General features: G+C 42.1%; 1 protein-coding gene and 1 long non-coding RNA gene across 2 annotated transcripts in view; both read left to right on the plus strand.

Annotated features, from left to right (window-relative positions):
* Positions 1–18,872, plus strand: part of LOC119885781 (stathmin-3-like) — a 131,854-nt gene that overhangs the window by 35,943 nt on the left and 77,039 nt on the right. The gene's annotated exons all lie outside the window — the stretch shown is intronic.
* On the plus strand, positions 6,110–17,914 carry LOC119885782. Its single transcript, XR_005441389.1, has 3 exons — positions 6,110–6,336; positions 16,797–16,861; positions 17,893–17,914. It is a non-coding gene; the product is annotated as an uncharacterized LOC119885782 (long non-coding RNA).

Below are 18,872 nucleotides of genomic sequence, written 5' to 3' on the forward strand. Positions count from 1 at the left end.
GATGAAGCCTAAGGTATGCCAGAATCCCATCATAAAAGATCCTTTTTAGCCAGGTCTGGATTTAAAAAAATCTAACCAATAAGTAATCCAGCTAACCTTTCTCAACACATGTTGTCTTCATGTTTAACCCAACCTTTATTTTTGTATGACATTTTTTGTAGAAGCAAGTCATTAATTTACAGAATTAACCTCTTGTTTATGTGACCTAACTGCCATCTACTGGCCATTGGACAGAAACTTCTGTAACCATCACCATTTGGAATCCGTGTACTATTTTAATGTTATACTACACCTCAATTAACCCCACTTAACACTTAATCATCACAGTAGCATGTCAACATTATATCAGTTGAACTTCAGGGATATAAAACTGTCCAGAAGCAGTGTGACCTGTCCTTATCCTTCTTGGCTTGTTCTCTAGCATTTTGCCAGTGTCCTTGTCACTACTGGTAGCGTGAGGCGGTACCTGGAGCCCATTCAGGTTGTACAGGTAGTTCATCTCCTCCAGGATGGCACATCCATACGTGCTGTCCCAAGCAGGTTTGCTGTGTCTTTCAGCAAAGACTCAAGAGCATGGAGGAGACACTAGGAGACGGTTCATTACATGAGGAGGCTGGACGGGGCTGTAGAAGGGCATCAACCCAGCAGCAGGACCAGTATCTGCTCGTTTGTGCAAGGAAGAACAGGAGGAGCATTGCCACAGCCCTACAAAATGACCTCCAGTGGGCTAATGGTGTGAATGTTTCTGAAACAGACTCCATGAAGGTGGCCCGAGAGACCGACATCCTCTATTGGGTTCTGTGCTCACAGCCCAGCACCGTGCAGCTCAATTGGCATTCGCCACAGAACACAACAATTGGCAGGTTCGACACTGGTGCCCGTTCTCTTCACAGATGAGAGCAGGTTCATGCTTAGCACATGTGATGGACGTGAAAGAGTCTGGAGACGCTGTGGTGAACGTTATGCTCCCCCCAACATCACCCAGCATGACTGGTTTGGCAGTGGGTCCAGGGAGACATATACCTGGAGGCTTGCACAGACCTCCACGTCCCAGCCAACAGTACTTTGTCTGCTTTAAGGTACCGGAATGACATCTTCAGAGCCGTTGTCAGACCTTATGCTGGTACAGTGGGCCCTGGGTTCCTCCTAATGAAGGATAATGTCCGGCCTCATGTGGCCAAAGAATGTAGGCAGTTTCTGAATGATGAAGGCTGTTGGTGTTTCCTTAAATGCTCTTACAATCACTGATATGTAATTTTGCTCGTACAATTTAAATTAAAATCCCTAGTCAGTAAACTGGAAAAGACCACGTTGGTTCCATAGGACATGTCCCTTTAGACAAAAGGATATAGTTTTCAGCGGGAAAACCTTCTTCCATGCCCAAAACTTGTCCTCCTTAGGTTAGTGGGCAAAAAGAGCTTCACAGTCATCTCAGCTTTCAAGATCACGTTTGTTTTGTCTAGTTTCCCTAGACGTCTTTCTGTAAGTTTCTTTTGTACCTCATTGTAAGTCAGTGCACAATTTTTCATTATTTTGTTTCCATACCACGTAGTCTTCTGAGTTATAGCATGCTATTTTTCAGTTTTTTAGTTTATCTAGCCAAGCAGTCACAGGTATTTTATTATTAAAGTTGTGGTAAACGATTCTAATCCAAAATGCGTCTTTTTGTCATATTCAGTGAATATCTCCTCACAGCCCGCTAGCTGTCCATTCTGTGAGTGCACTGAAAAATCCTGAAGTTCAAAATAAATAAGTGTTTATTAAAGTAGTGTTTCTCTTACATTGACCTCACCCAGCCATACAATTTGCTAAAAAACAAGACATTTATCCTGACAGAAATGCTGTCTGGTGATAAATTTATTAAACAAAACTTCAAACAAACGTCATGTCACTGAAACATTTTAGAACATGCTAATTAACAGTTTCTGGCAAACACTTTGTAGTTTTGAAACTAAACTACTTGACTATAAACTTTCAAACTTCCATACTTCTATACTAATTATAAGCAGATTCTGAAAAACGGAACACTGTGAATATGCATTATGGATTTAGAATGTGGCTTCATTCTAGTATTTTTGCAGCTCTGACTTCACGTCAGCGTGCTGGCCTAGTGGCTTCTCATCAGTAAGAATGTTTCTTTGAAGTAGCTTCACATTGTCAATATAAATTATGATGTAATTTGAATAGTTTGGCGGCAACCACCTTTGTCATCATTTTAAATGGATTCACAGGCTCTGTGCTGAAATAGAGACAAGCTCTGAATGAGTCTTCCAGATGACACACCAGACTGGGTGAGGCTAGTGAGTCAGTCTGCACAGAGGACAGGTAACTTATAGAGCCACACTCAATGCACATCTCAGTTATGTGAAATAGGAAGCTGTGGCAGTATATTCCTGCTCAGTATTCACATCCACATGATGCTGCATACCTCTAGCACATGGCTGCTTGTGCTGAGGTGCCATAAATCCACCGGGCTGCTTTCATCTGAAAGCGGAGCTAAATTGACAACAAATGTTGTCCCTCTTTTCCTTGGCCTCCTAAAGGTTCTGACAAAGTGCTTCCAGAGAAAGGCTGCAAATGGCTTCATGTCCTGCAGGCTCATATTTATGTACAGAAATGTTAAATTAACTTGCGCCTACTTAGACTCACCAGACCATTTCTTGTGCTGGACTTTGCCGACTGAGAAGTTGAAGGATTGAATCCTTGCCCAGCAACTAATGTTCTGGTGTTGCTTTACAATACAGCCTTGTATACTTTTCTCAGACAAACACAGTCAGCCCTCAGCTTGCACAATATACTGTATACGTCTCCACTTCAACTACATTCATCATCATTTTAGACCCATTTTAGATCCACAAACAGACAAAAACCATGATACATTACATCTCAATAATAAACACGTGCTAAAAGTGTGGTAGACTACTGGATCAGAAAACAAGCCCCAGGTGAGTTGAAAAAACATCACTGGTTAAATCCGGAGTGTGGAAAGTGAGGTTGGCTTCATGGCTCTGCCAAGCAAATAAACAGTAAGAACACATCACAGCAGCGTGGCTCAATTCAGCATGTTTTTCAGACTAGTTTCCAGTCCAAAACTACTTTAAGTCCACAGATATGTGGACTGAAATCATCCAGCAGCTGACCACATTCCAAACGCGGTATTTAAGTCTTTGTAAACTCAGTTTCCGACCAGGCATGTGGCACATAATTTATTAAGCTATTTTCTCACTGTGTGTCAACACCAACACAGGACGGGTATTTCTGATAACTTGAAGGATGACACATGATTTAAATCACATAGAATAACACACATTGATATACTGTACGAGTAGTTAGGGAACAGATACAGGGCCCTTAGTTGAAGAGAGATTTAAGAGATTACATAGAACAGTAAGGTAAGCTACAATAAAGTAGAATTAGATAAAATGAGATAAACTAATAAGATGAGAAATAAGATCATTTATAAAACAGAGCAGAATTCATTGATTTTGGTGACTGGTAGTTAGTTAAGTGGTAATAAGTGTATAAGCTTGGACCTCAGAGAGCTGGCTGGCCTGGTCCAGTTAGCTCACCATCTAGTTATGCATATTGTAACTACGTCAGAAAGCATCCAGCGCCACCTTTTTGTGAGGACTTTGGGGATTAATTTCACTTTCTCGTGTGACCAAGGCCTTATTTTGTTTTTTCTCTTGTTTGAGGATGCTGACATTAATTTCTAAGAAATTCCTGAACTGCAAACATCTAAACTTGATGCAATCACTGTTCTTTACTTCAAAACAGATGTTTCTTGGAGAATGCTGGCATAGGCACACACACATGCACACGCAGACACAAAAGCATGCACAGTGCTGATTTGGAGAAACCCCCAGGTCTGTTCATGTCACGAGAACGGTCTGGCTGTGGTCTGCAAAGTGAGCATCCAGTTAAATCCATAAACCCACAATTGGCCAAGGAAGGACTGTAATGTTGCTATTAGATCTAGGTCAGAGTTCATTAGAAAATAAGATGCTTTTGAAATTGCAATCTGCCAAAAAATTCTAAGAAGATGGTTCTGTATTAGTGCCTGCTTACCACTGATGTATTATTAGAACTCTTGCTGCTTACTATGATAACATAAAGTGGTACTGTTAACTGTTAATACTGCTAGCTAATCCGCTAATTTTCATCTTCCTGTGACTGGTGTGAAAACATGCATACCAATTTGTCCAAATTTGTACTAATGAAGATAGGACTTTTAAGTTACAGGGTGACAGCAATGTAGACCTAATGGCAGAAATTTGCAACATTTATATTTTGTCATGTCACTTGTATATTTGAATTGCTTATATCCAGTAGCGTGGCGTGGGGTAAATTCTTGGGGGGCGATTATCTAATGCATTGTGCTATTACACTGCAGGGTATAATTTCAATCAAACTTTAAAGATGCGCACTCTGTTATCAATACACACGCTGAAAGTTGCATTTACAGGGACGTACGCTCTCCCACACTCTCTCTCACCCCAAATAGCATACATAACCTGCACCATAAGCAGCGGGCTAAGACTAAAAGAAGCCTTCACAAGCTCAATTACTGTAGAAGACGATTGAAGACATTTGCGTAGTAGCAGTGGTGCATGTACCAATAGGCCTACATACTTCTTAATGCTTGGCCAAATGTTCATAACACAACATCACTGAAGACTAACAACCGAGTATCCGGCCAACAGAGTATAGACAATTATTCAGGTAGCCTGGCCCAGTGCCCTGTGGCAGGTGCTGTCTGTAGTGCTCATTATCTATGCGTACACAACCGCAGTAAAAACAATAAGGTTACATCAACTGACCATTCACAGCTAAATCCGGGCAAGCAAAGCAAAACAAACAATATAACCACATTAAAAATCGCACAAATAGCTGCAGTTGAGTTCAGTTAAGAGAGAGAAGGAGGTGACATTTCACTCAACCTATCTGAAAAGGAAGGCCATTCTCCTGTTGCGAAGTGGTCAATAACCAAGTTATAAAACTTCCCACTGGCTTTTCGTCCTCCGCAACAACAGTCGAATTTTGACGCTACTAGCTAGCCACACTGTACGGATATAGTTTTCCTCATTGAACATCCAAAACCCCTTTTTTCTCTCCACGCCCAGCTCCAGTTTTGCCGTTGGTCTTCTGTCAAATTTAATCTTAAGTTGCTGCTTTAGTGGTAGTTTAGTAAAACTATTTATTATATCTAAAAACTCCAAATCTCCACCCTCCATAACTGCACCTGCTAACAGCTCCCGTTATTTCATCTGAATGACGTTGATGCATGGTGTGATTTGATTGGCGTGAAGCCAGACAGCGTCATCCTGACTAATCACAGTTAGGCAGTGGCATGACAGTGGCCTCATCTGATTGGTTAATCATTAAAAAAAATTTCACAGCGGGATGCCAACTCTGCCTGGCCTCCTCGCTTAGTTAGACTGAAGGCCAGTCTACGGTGGTGCAATATAGTGTTTCGCCACACATCCAACGCATAACATTTAGAGGGGCGCTGTTTCACTTATTGTAAGACAGGGAGAAATGGGGAAGAGATGTCAGCAACAGCTTATAAGATTTATCGAAACTACAAACATTGTGTTTTTATTGAAATGATAAATAGAGTCTGATAAAAAGAGGGGAAGCCTGGCTTCCTTTGGCTTCTGGGAGAAAACGCCACTGCTTACGTTGTACTTTCCCAGATCTTGGAACTTTAAACTTGTGGAAACAAGAGCTTATTGAGTAACTGACACTTTAATTTTAGTCTTTATGCTAAAGCTATGACTCCCTGTATTGTTGTTTGTATTGTAGTGTACTTGTATAATATTGTGTTGTTCATAATGGTTTAAAAGTAACTCGCTGGCTGTCGTCAAAGACAATGTAAACATGCTTGGTACAAAATCGGGCACGAATAAGCACATGCATGTGCAGAACGGAAATGACAGTACTCCACAGCCAGTCATAACAGACTCTACTGCAAGGGTGCATAGCTTCAGGTGGGCGTGGCTTGAGGGGGCTCAGCTTGAGGTGCTACAGGATTATTGGATGACACTGCAGCCAAAGTCCAACCACACACACACACACACACACGCACACACACACAGGCCTAAAGAAACATGATCTCACAAAAGGCTTAATTTTTAGCCAGAACACAGTGTTCTCCTGCCATCCAGTGAGAGCAGCAAGGGGAGCTGAAAAAAGCCAGGAACACTTTGTCAAGACTACTACACTACACCTCAGCACAGCAACAAGTCAACATCTTGTTTGAGTTTAGCCCTCAGCTGCTGATGGCACACTGTACAGAGATCTGCTCCTGCTGGGTTTTTACAACTTTATTGGAAGGTTAGTCACCAAACAACTGCAAGTTCATTTAGTGGAATTATTTTATGAAGAACAATATCTCCTTGGCATTTGTTTTGACTAAAATTTGAATTAAATTTATTTTCCTGCAGGACAGCAGCCCATATATTGACATCTACATTTATCCATTTAGCCGACGCTTTTTATCCAAAGCGACTTACAATTGACCCTTCATTAAGCCACGCCCCAAATACACAGCTGGCCAATCACAGGGCAGTATAGGCGCTCCATTCATTCTAATGCTTTCTTCTGCTGTATTTTTCCATGATATGGTCAAACGCTGTTCCTGGGGCACTTGTAATAGCTTCAGTCGCTACCCAGAGAGGTTGACAGGAGAAGTACGGTTTATTATTTTTCCAAAACCTAAAATAAATCCAGAAAAATGTAGGCTATGGATTGTTCCAAATGTAATGTTAGTCAGCTAGTGCTTCCTAACTTTCTACTGAATGTAACGTAATAAAGCCCCACTGTTCTGTTTTTTAATGATTGTAATAATGAATAGAGGCCTACCCAGCTTTACAGGACCAGTGTTGATCGTTCATATTGTTGTCTTTTGTCTCAATCGTCGGGGGATGCGGTGGTTCACTTGTACTGTGTGATTGGTAGGCTTAGCTTCTATCTTTAATTTTTTACAACCTTCAAATGTATAATGCAACTGCAAAACTGTCTGCTTCTTTCTGAGATCGCAACGGTTTTTCCAACAAATTTGACAATATTTCTCCAGGGAGTGCAGTAATAGACAGTGGCAGCGCTGACAGTTTGTCGGATTTAGCAACAGTAACTAAGGGGGGCGGGGCTTAGCGAAGGGTCAATTGCTATATATGTCAGAGGTTCTGGAGCAACTAGGGGTTAAGTGTCTTGCTCAGAGACACAATGGTGGACAGTAGGGAATTTAACCCTGGTCTCTCACACCAAAAGCATACTCTCCTCTCCAAGATGGCGCTGAGTATAGCTGCCTCGGTGTTAGGTGCGCTTTGTTTTGTTTTTGTGTGTTAATTCAGTTTTTGGCTGTGATTCCTGGAGCTCTTTCACCAGGGAGGAGCTCATGAACATCAGGGGAACAACTCCAGCGGATTTAATTCCCACTTTTCTTGCATCATCAGTGGAATTATCGGACATTTTGGTGAAGGCCTCGCTCGTTGTCGTTCGTGCTGTGAAGGAGAGGAAAAAGAGCCAGGTCGCTCGTGCGTCTTCGCAGGCGGGGACTCCGCACACCGCTACCGGCAATATTTCTCTCCAACGTGCGCTCACTGTGCAACAAACTGGACGAACTTCAGCTACTGGTGGGGAAAAACAGAAACTTATTCATCTTCTGTTCTGTGCTTCACGGAGACGTGGCTGTATGAGCTGATACCAGACTCCGCGCTGCAGCTGGCAGGCTTCCAACTCTACAGAGCGGACCACGACACAGAACTCTCCGGCAAAACAAAAGGTGGAGGTGTCTGTTTTTACATTAACAATGGCTGGTCTACCGATGTGACAGTGATTCAACAGCACTGTTCTCCTAATCTGGAATTTTTAATCATTAACTGTAAACCGTTTTACTCCCCCGTGAGTTTGCTTCATTCACTCTGGTCAGTGTTTACATCTCGCCGCACGCCAACGTGCATGACGCACAGCGCATGCTGGCCTACCGGATACTGTGTGTTGAGCAGACAAACCCAGACTCCCTTGTTATTGTTCACGGTGACTTATCAACAAAGGAAACCTCTGCCAAGAACTCCCCAAATTCAGACAGTTTATAAAGAGTCCAACCAGAGAGGGGGACACTTTGGATCTCTGCTACACCACAGTTAGCAGTGCCTATCACGCCGTCACACGCGCTCCACTGGGACACTCTGATCACGTGATGGTCCATCTGATTCCTGCTTACAGGCAGAAACTAAAGCTCTGTAAACCTAGGACATCAAAGAAGTGGACTAGTGAAGCTGTTGAGGACCTCCAGGCATGTTTGGACTGCACTGACTGGGACATTTTCAAGAAGGCTACCGACAATCTGGATGAGTTTACAGGGGCTGTGACGTCCTACATCAGCTTCTGTGAGGACACATGTATACCAACACGCAGTAGGCTGAGTTATAACATTGACAACCACCTGGTTTACAGCTAAACTCAGACAGCTGAGGTTGGAAAAGGAGGAGGCATTTAGGAGTGGTGACAGGGCCGGGTGCAGGGTGTTACAGTACAGGTTTAGCCAGGAGGTGCGGGAAACAAAACGACTGTACTCAGAGAGACTTATGCTGGGTACACACTAAAAGATAATCGGGCTGATTTTGGGCCGATTTCCCCCCTTCCGACAATCCTAGCTATGTCCCAATTATCTTGATGGTTCTACAGATTATTTTATCAGATTCTCCCTTGGTGTGAGGTGTGTTAAGAGTGTCCGAACCTGCTTATTCTGAAGTCTCGCGATATTTTGCGAGATTTCCTGTGTTCACAGTCTAGAACAGTTGAAAATCTGTTTGTGTGTGGTGTGCTGTCACATCATGGCACACCACACACTATAGGAGCAAAACGGTTAAATCTAGGATTTTTTCTCCTCATGTTTGTGGTCTATCACATTTTGAAAATCTTATAAGATGTAAAAAATCCTTGGGTGTGTACCCAGCATAAAGAACCAGTTCTCTGCAAACGACACCACTTCTGTCTGGAGGGGGTTCATACAGAACTATAATCCTGACGTCCCACACTCCATAAACGATTCTGGCCTGGCAAATGAGCTGAACCAGTTCTACTGCCGTTTTGAGACACCATCCCCTGTGACTCCTTCGCTCAGCTTCAGCCTCAGTCCACCACTTCTACCCCCCTCCCCAGAGCTGGCCAGCTCCACCCCCTCCCCTCCTCTCTCCATCACAGAGAGGGAAGTCAACGGTCTTTTCAGGAGGCAGCAGGCCCGTCTCCCCATCCACTCTGAAGCACTGTGCTGATCAGCTGTCTCCGGTGTTCACAGACATTTTTAACACCTCATTGGAGACATGCCATGTGCCAGCCTACTTCAAAGCCTCCACTATCATTCCTGTCCCCAAGAAACCATGGACCACGGGACTAAACGACTACAGACCCGTCGCCCTGACCTCTGTGGTAATGACGTCTTTTGAACGCCTTGTGTTGTCCCACCTTAAATCCATCACAGACCCTCTCCTGGACCCCCTGCAGTTTGCCTACAGAGCCAACAGGTCTGTAGGTGATGCAGTAAACATGGCCCTTCACTACATCCTCCAGCACCTGGACTCCCCAGGAACCTACGCCAGGATCCTGTTTGAGGATTTCAGCTCTGCTTTTAACACCATCATCCCGGCCATGCTGCAGGACAAGCTCTCTCAGCTGAGCGTGCCTGACTCCACCTGCAGGTGGATCACAGACTTCCTTACGGACAGGAAGCAGCAGGTGAAGCTGGGAAAACATGTCTCTGATTCCAGGACCATCAGCACCGGATCCCCTCAAGGCTGCGTTCTTTCCCCCCTTCTCTTCTCCCTGTACACCAACAGCTGCACCTCCAGTCACCAGTCTGTCAAGCTCCTGAAGTTTGCGGACGACACCACCCTCATTGGGCTCATCTCAGGTGGGGATGAGTCCGCCTACAGGTGGGAGATCGACCATCTGGTGACCTGGTGCAGCCAGAACAGTCTGGAGCTCAACGCTCTGAAGTCAGTAGAGATGGTCGTGGACTTCAGGAAGAGCCCAGCCCCACCCTCCCCCATCATCCTGTGTGACTTCCTGGGCAACATCATCTCCCAGGACCTCAAGTGGGAGCTGAACATCACCTCCCTCACCAAGAAGGCCCAGCAGAGGATGTACTTCCTGCGGCCGCTGAAGAAGTTCAGCCTGCCAAAGATAATGATGGGGCACTTCTACACCGCCATCATTGAGTCCATCCTCACCTCCTCCATCACCATCTGGTACGCTGCTGCCACTGCCAGGGACAAGGGCAGGCTGCAGCGCATCATTCGCTCTGCAGAGAAGGTGATTTGCTGCAATCTTCCATCTCTTCTGGACCTGTACTCCTCGAGGACTCTGAGGCGAGCAGGAAAGATCACAGTTGACTCCTCCCACCCCAGACACAGATTTTTGTTTTGTTTCAGACTCTCCCCTCTGGCAGGAGGCTGCGGTCCATCAGGACCGAAACCTCTCGCCACAAAAACAGTTTCTTCCCGTCTGCAACTAGCCTCATTAACAAGGCCCGGGTCCCCCACTGACACTCCCCCTTGCAAATGATACAAATGTCTCTGCACATGTAAATACTGTTTCATCTCGTGATGTGCACAGACCTGGCACGTCGCACATATTTGTTGTTGATCTTTGTTGTTGTATATTTTATGTTGTCAGTTTATATATTTATATGTACACAACCTTCTCTTCCTTCGCGTTACTTCTGCACGGCACAGACCCAGAGTAATGCACATGTACATATCTGCAACGTTGTTCTTCTATTCCATATTTATATATTTCTACATTTATTTGTCAACTGTATGTTTGTCTACGTGTAGCACCTTATCACCACAGCAAATTCTTCGTATGTGTAAAACACTACTTGGCAATAAAGCTCCTTCTGATTCCGATTCTTCTTATCCATTATGCTATCACCCCTAAAATTGCAATTACATTTTCCCCCCAAATCTCTATATTTATTTAGCCAAAGTGACTTACAATTGCTATATTGTAAGTGTCCTGCTCAGACACAGGAGTGGATGCGTCGCAGTGGGGAATTGAACCCGGGTCTCTCACACCACAGGTATGTGTATTATCCACTGTACTATTGCCACCACACCCATCTCCACTAATATGTAGCTTGTTACTGTACATTTCAAACTGTCTATCAGAGGAGTTTGGTCATCTTACTTCCAGGAAATATTAATATAGTTCTGAACACAATGCTGTATGAGATTGGACATTTGGCATCACTACACCAAGACCCATGAAATAAAGACATACGTCAGGGTACAGGGTGCCCCCAGAATGAAATAAGTTAAATTTAAGACTTTTTAAGACCTTTTAATACCACCTAGGATGAAATTTAATACTAAACTTCACTGCTGTTTAATGGAAAATCTGTATAAATTTTAAGCCCGAGAAAATTATTTTCGAAGTTACATGAATTTAATAAAACATTTTATTATATTACATTCATATTTAACACACTATAGCTTTGGGTGTGTTTGTACTTTGATAAGATAAAATGTATCAAGGACGTCACTGTGTGTTGAAAAGTGGTAGACATAAGGGTTCAGATTAGGGGTGTGACGATACACTCACATGCACGATTCACAATATTGGGTTCACGAGAACAAGACAAGAAGATATTTAACACTATTTGATGAAATATCAATGCTGAAACATATTTAAATGGGGTTCCCCTAGAAAAGTTTGAGGAAAAACTTATGGTAGAATTGTCTCTGTGATTCAGATTTCTTTAGCCTAAACTGTTTTGACCAATGCACATTTGTGTCTTATCTTTAAATTGCATTGCATGTTTTGTTATTGTGCAAATAAACCTTTCTCAAAGTATTTTCATTTGTTTTTTTAACATTTCTTGTTGCAAGCCATTTTTCAGAACATATTTAACAAATGCTTTTTAAAGAAGTGATGGCGACATGTTCCCAGTATCCACAGGGTAAATGACACCTATGAAATGAATACAATATTTGTGTAGTTAGCGCCACTGCCCTCAGTCTCGTCCCCCAACTTGTTCGTATCTCTGGCTTCCTGAATTTCAGACACTTGCCCATTCTGAGTCGTTGAGCTAACGTTAGTAGCACGTCAGAGACGTTTTCTTTTCTAACAACTGACTGATTCGCGCAGAGCTGGATGCCAGAGCTCATGCACCGCAAACACTTCACAGTTCAGAGCGTAAAGCTAAACACTGACGTAAACAGTAACGTTACCTGTACTGCCGTATAACATCAGAGTCACACCAAACGGAGTATATTATGAAGTCTCACACACACAAAGTATTAATTTATGACGTTACGGCATTAATTGAATCCTACGAAAGGACAAGAAGAAATTTAAGACCTTTCTTAAATGAAATTTAAGACTTTTTAAATACTTTTAAGACCCGCTGGTACCCTGTACGTAGACAATGCAGGACAAACACAACACTGAGTATGCAGGACCCTCCCAGTGGCACTTACAACATGTAGTGTAAGTGTAACTTTTGCAAAAAAAGTGGCCACCAGGGCTATAAGCTGCCTAGACTAAAACCGGGGACATTTTTGGTTTGGTGGTCAGTATGCCATTAAAAAATATAATGTTATAAATAAAAACGGGGAAATTTCAGTTTCATAATCTGTCAAACATAACTCTTCTGAAAGTCATTTTGAGGCAGAAATTAGCTTTCAGTCAATATGTAGAGGCGGCAGTCACTCTCTGGCAAGGGGAATACTGCATTTCATGTGTTGTTTTGGCCATTTAAAAGGTATTTTAACAGGTAAAAAGGACTGGATTGGTTGGTACACAGCAAGTTAAATAATGTAGAGTCATAAGGATAATGGATCTAAATATAACTCAGCATTAAGTCATGTTAATTATAAGCTATATTCCATTTTCTAAATGTGAACAAGGAAATTAGACATAGGCCTACAAAACACATATTCCATCGGCAAAAACAGGTTTCTGTTATTGCCTATAATCACGTAAAGGTCAGACATGGTTGCGCTATAAAATGCAAACACTTGTTTGGCCACAATTGTGATTATTCTGTTAAAAGAACCGTTAAAGTTTCACAAAGACATATCTTTGTGACATAAAGTGATGTTTATATGTTGTCTGTTTGATCCATATAAAAGTAGCTGTAAAGAAACTGGGCGATAACGTTACATGCTACGCGTGCTCCTGCGGACGACAATCAGTTCCTGGCCATGTAAAATCTGATTTCAGGTCTGTTAACACCTTACACCACAGTCTATGATTAACACCCGGTTAAAACGGGGACATTTCCGGGGACAGCTCCAGAGAGGGACAGGCCACCAAAACCGGGGACTGTCCCGGAAAAGGGGGACATCTGGTCACCCTAGAATAGCCCGACATTATAAAATTACTGTATGTACAATCAGGATGACAAAATTATAAATAGATTGTAAACATAGATGAAGAATGGACATGACTTCCTTTCCACCACTCTGTAATGTCAGTTAGACAGCAATGTCTGGTGTTAGCTAACATTAGCCACCAAAAACAACTGGCCATATACCAGACCAAGTAAGGCTGTAGCAACAAAACTCCTGAGTTTATTGCTTATGAATTTAAATTTAAATTTATAAAAGGAACTTTGGTCTTATTTGGGTTAGCTAATCCCTGGTCCTTTCATAAGGTATACAGCTTTGTTTTAAAGTGCCTTCATAACATGTCTACAGCTATCATAAATGTTAGCTAACTTGGCTAGCTAGCATCCCCTTACACAGAGTGGAAAAGCACCTTGGGTTCTCCCAGATATAGAATGCTCTAACAGGAAAGACACTATAAACTGCGTACTGGTAAACTGGTAGATAATTATGTTAACTAGTTGAAAAAAGGGAAATAATGCATTTTAACACTTCCAGACATTCTCCAGTCTTTAGCACACCACAGTAGCTGGCAGCACATTTTATAGGTGCACGGCCCACAGCTGTCAGTCAACTGATATCGTGCGTAATGCCCACTCAGAAGCTTTAGGCTTAGACACTGTTTCCATACATGTGTCCAAAACGGTAATCTTATGTTGAAAAATGTATTTTTCCTCACACAAAAAATGAAGTGGATTCAGGTCATTTTTAACTCAAGGAAGACCAAGCATCAAGATGGTTTTCATTTTAGATCACCACCTCTCTACAAGTCAGTGTTCTTCACCCCTTGACACCAATTGTATATTCAATACGTACCTAGGAACCTTTTGCAAGCCCTGGTTTATCGTTTATGCCTGAATCATACCTGAATTTATATCTTTTTTATGTTGTATAGACAAATGAACAATTTCCACTTAATTTAACATCAGCTTGGAAGCAACTGAAAACACAAATAATTTTTTAAGGGGTTACCTGCAAATGAGCAGGAAAAACTAGATTTAACATTTTTTAAAGCCTCCAAAATGCATTGGCCTCTTTTACTGTCAGTATGACTAATCGTGTTTGGATTGCACGCAGTGGTGAACATGTGTATTTGCTCACTCAGACAATGTGGCTTTACACAGGTTGTAAATAGAAACAAACAATTTGTACAGTAAATTTAGCTCCATCAACTGACCTAGTTGTTTGTGCAACCTTGCTCCCTGATTCCTGAACCATGTGATGGGCCCATAACAGCTCACTTCAGAGAGAGCTCCACTTTCAGTCAAGAGCAAGTTTTATTGCAACATGCACTGAGGAGGGAGCGATGATGGGGTGGGAAGTATTTTTACCACTGTCCCTAAGCAGCATAAAGGCCGAGCGTTTCATCAGCCATTATCATGCAAGCCAGGAATGCTTGGCTGCTGTTTCTTCAGCAGGCCTCTGAGGAGCCATGCAGAGCTTGGCACAGGCGGAGGCTGACAGCTCAACCTCCTCTGCACTGTCTCAGCAGAAGAAACTTGCACTTAGCCATTGTGTCTCGCTACCAAGATGTGTAGAAACTGGTTAATCTCCTGTTATCCTTACAGATTTTTCAGAGCCAGCTTTCAAGGAAGTATTTGACACCTCCAGCCTGACAGATTTAGGTCCTTTGGAAACTTTGGCTTCTTCACTACAATTGAAGTACCTTTAATCTAGCACCCATGAGTTGGAGCAATAGGATATTTGAGGGGTTTAAGAGGAATTTATTTTGCTGGTATCTGGAGATTACTTACCTATCTCTGTTCATGGATAGACTTTTGGCATTGGATGTGAATGCCATCATCTTTCTCCAGCTCTCCATTGACTCATGGTCAATGACCTCTGAACCTTTCCAGGTCAGTTCTGTGAGCAGTTTTGGCCTGGTGTTTCCCTGTGTTCATTCTCTTGTCCAGAGCTTGTCATTTCATCAATGTTACCCCCACCTGTCACATGTGATGTCATGATGACGCCAAACACCACTTGAAGACTCTTGCTGGATGTTCTGCCATCCCAACCACATGAAAGAGTCCAACTGGGATGCTTCTGGTGGTCCCTATCACAGTTTTTCTATCCTCCACCACACTGATAATGTGTGCTGCTCTGTTTAGGAGGGCCCTTACCGCTGACCTTTAATGTTGTGAGTGGTTGTTTGAGTTTAATGTGTGAATTGAAATGTTGATGGTATGATAGTTACGTATTGTGACTCCAGATTATATGAGTACAGGCTCAGCCCTCTAAGGCCATCGCTATTGGGTTTACCCCTACGCGCGCTTGTGCGGTACTGATAAATTTTGTCTGTGCCCACCCACAGCGTGGGCCTCTCATACGTCTGCACCTTGTATACACAACGGTGAGATCTAATATGCTGGAAGAGAGATGCCTCAGATTTAGCCATAGAGGAAAAGATCTGAAGAGTATAAACAGGGAAGAAAATAATATGACCAGGCAAGGGCGAATGCGTTTCAATGCTGGAGAAAACTCCAGGAGTTGAAATTAGGCGGGGCAGAGATTCTGAGGGGAGGGGTATATTTGTTTGGAAGTTGAGTTGAAATATCAACAGTCCTTCTGCAGAATCACTTACTCTCACTATTAATGGGTATGCTCCCATCAGGAAGTAATGTAATTGTGCTTATTTAGAAGACTTGTTTTAGTACTGAAGCACAAAATACACACAGGATGGTGAGTTTCCACTTATCTTTCAGTTGTGAGCCATGTGTGGTTTTTGTACTTTTTATGTTTCTGTGTTACCAAATTACTGTTAAATATGTTCATCCCTATGCTATGCCTTATTTAATGCCTGCCTGCTCGCTTACTGACAGTATCTTAAAGATGTTCCTCCAATATATTTTCATCAGATTCATTGATCAATTGGTCGATGAAAGTTATCACACATATCATTGCAAGCTCACATTCTCTAGTTTAAACCAACTAAAACACAAAATTACACTGTGTTTCACATGATTTGCTGTAATACTGCGTACATACACGTCATAGTTTATGTAAGTTTATGTTGCTTTTGGCAGGAAATCTGACCAGTCCTTCACATAGAAAACAATAGGCCTAAACAGGCTGTTACAGGCAACTGAGAAAGTTGGTGAATGCCTCAATTTTTTGATGGCGTTACAACCTGATGACATATAGGCTATAAATATGTTATAAATATTTACATTCCTTTTAAAAACTCAAAAATATCCCTTTTAAAGGTGTCTGGCTGATTTAATTGGTTACAGATCAAAGTGGCGCGGCAGTCTTGAAATATGTTGAAAAAGCCTTGAAAAGGTCTTAAAAAGGTATTGAATTTTACTTCAAGATTCCTGTATATACCCTGCTAATATATTCTGCACTCTAAAATAAGTATTGCTGCTCCAGAGACTGGTTAACCTTGTTTCTCTGACTCTTAAGGTCTCACGAAAGACTGCCTAACTCCAGATTATGTAACCTCTGCTTTTCACCAAGTAGGTATGCAGGTAAGATCTTCTCTTGATAATCAACAGCTGAATATAGCATGTGCATAACCAATTTCTCTAGCCTTAACCACCTGCATGGTGTGACAGAGGGGATTTATAGTGTGGAAGAGACTAAATGTACCAAACAGCTGGGAAGGCTTTTCACTGTGACACAGTGGAAGTGCTGGGAAGGGAAACACCTGCTCTTTAATGGATATGATACTTTGGATCAGTCATGTTAAATCCAGGCAGCCAAAAGGTTGCTGACACACAAGTCCGATGTGACTGAACGTGTCACCCTCAGTAATAGGTTTAGTCTACATGTGGAAATGAATAAGTCTATTTTGCATTTTTATTTATGTTCATTTATTAAAACATAAGATTTAAAGGGATCATATGTAAGTTTTTCAATTAAATTAACCATCAGACCAAACAGGTTCAGATGATGTCGAGCAAGAACATAGTGAGCATTACTAAAGCTGGACTAACACAGAGAAAGTCACATTAGCTCGCCGGCTTATGTCAAGCGGTTGCTAATCTAGTGCAAAGTTGTATCACTTTCTACATTACAAAAAAGCAAATGTGAGCGATTTGTTTACTAACATTAGCCTATAGTGATGCAGCCAGGAGCAGCCAGCTAATGCTACAGTAGCTCGGACTTATTCTGACAGTACAATACATTTTGACCAAACAGGGTTTAAACAAGGGTGCATTTCTACATAATAATATTATATTATAACAGCTGCAATGACTTGTCCTATGTATGCAGGTTACATGTTACCATTGTTTCAGCAGCAGTACATATTTCAACATGTAGGACCTGCTTCACATCATTGAAATGCCATTGAAACAATGATTATATTTATCCTTTCAAAAAAGCAGAGGCTGAGATGTAGTGAATTCTAGCCTCTAGGATGGTTCAAGCATAAATCCCAACTTTCCCAAAATGCAACTCGATAGCATATTTTATCCCTGCCTGATAAAGAACCATGTTTTTTGGACTTTACATCCCTAGTTTGTAACACAGGCTTTTTGTTACACATTGTTTCCAGTAGTCTCCAAGTCCAAACTGAGATAACATCATCATCGGGGTAAAATTCTTCAGAGCTGGAACGGCTGAGTAGTACTCCTCTAGACTGCTAAACTAACCTTGATGTTTTACTGAAGGATGTAAGTTTTACTGAAGGAAATTGTCAATGCCTCATCTCATTTGAGTAAAAGTTGAACTTTCAGGTTTTGCTCTTTCAAAGTCCTTCTTGCCCCCCCCCCACCCACAATCCTGCCTCCATTCCCCTTGGCTCTCCAACTGGATGGGATTACGTAAATTGTTGGTCTGAACCCTTGGCAGCGTCCTGGGATTTTTATTAACTGTGCTGTATATTATTTTTATACCCTCTAGTGCAGCACTAGTGATTGCCAGCCCTGTCATCCCAACACCCTCTGCCAAGGTGAACATGGCAGAAGGTCACAGGATGCCAACACATAAACACTTGGAACACATTCATACACATAGTACAAAATAATGCAGTCTTTCACTCATACATGTAAACTCACTATAGTAGGTGTTCCCATCATCACTGATTTTCACATTTTAGCTCTGTGAGAGTTGTTCAGATGCTGCAATTAACATAACATTGAAGATGATAAGAAGAAATTGCTATTTGACAGAAGTTCCTCTTTGGCAGATTTCGAATGACAAAATTTGTATTGTCAATTGTCCCAAAACAACATATCCAGTTGCAGGAAAAAAGTTTTAAAAAAGATTTACGCAGAATTGCTCAGAAAATGTGATCTGAGCTTCATCTAGGTCACAACAATAGGCAAACACAGTCTGCTTATATCTTTTCATGTTTTTATTGAACACACTGTGTAAACATTCACAGTGCAGGGTGCAAAAAGTATGTGAACTCTTGGATTTAATAACTGGTTGACCCTCCTTTGGCAGCAATAACTTAAACAAAATGTTTCCTGTAGCTAGAGATCAGACCTGAACAACGGTCAGGAGGAATTGCGGACCATTCCTCTATACAAG

The sequence above is a fragment of the Micropterus salmoides genome, unplaced genomic scaffold (assembly GCF_014851395.1).
Source record: "Micropterus salmoides isolate LMB-PRFRI ecotype aquatic unplaced genomic scaffold, ASM1485139v1 Ms_hic_scaffold_4, whole genome shotgun sequence".
Classification (NCBI taxonomy): Eukaryota; Metazoa; Chordata; class Actinopteri; order Centrarchiformes; family Centrarchidae; genus Micropterus; species Micropterus salmoides.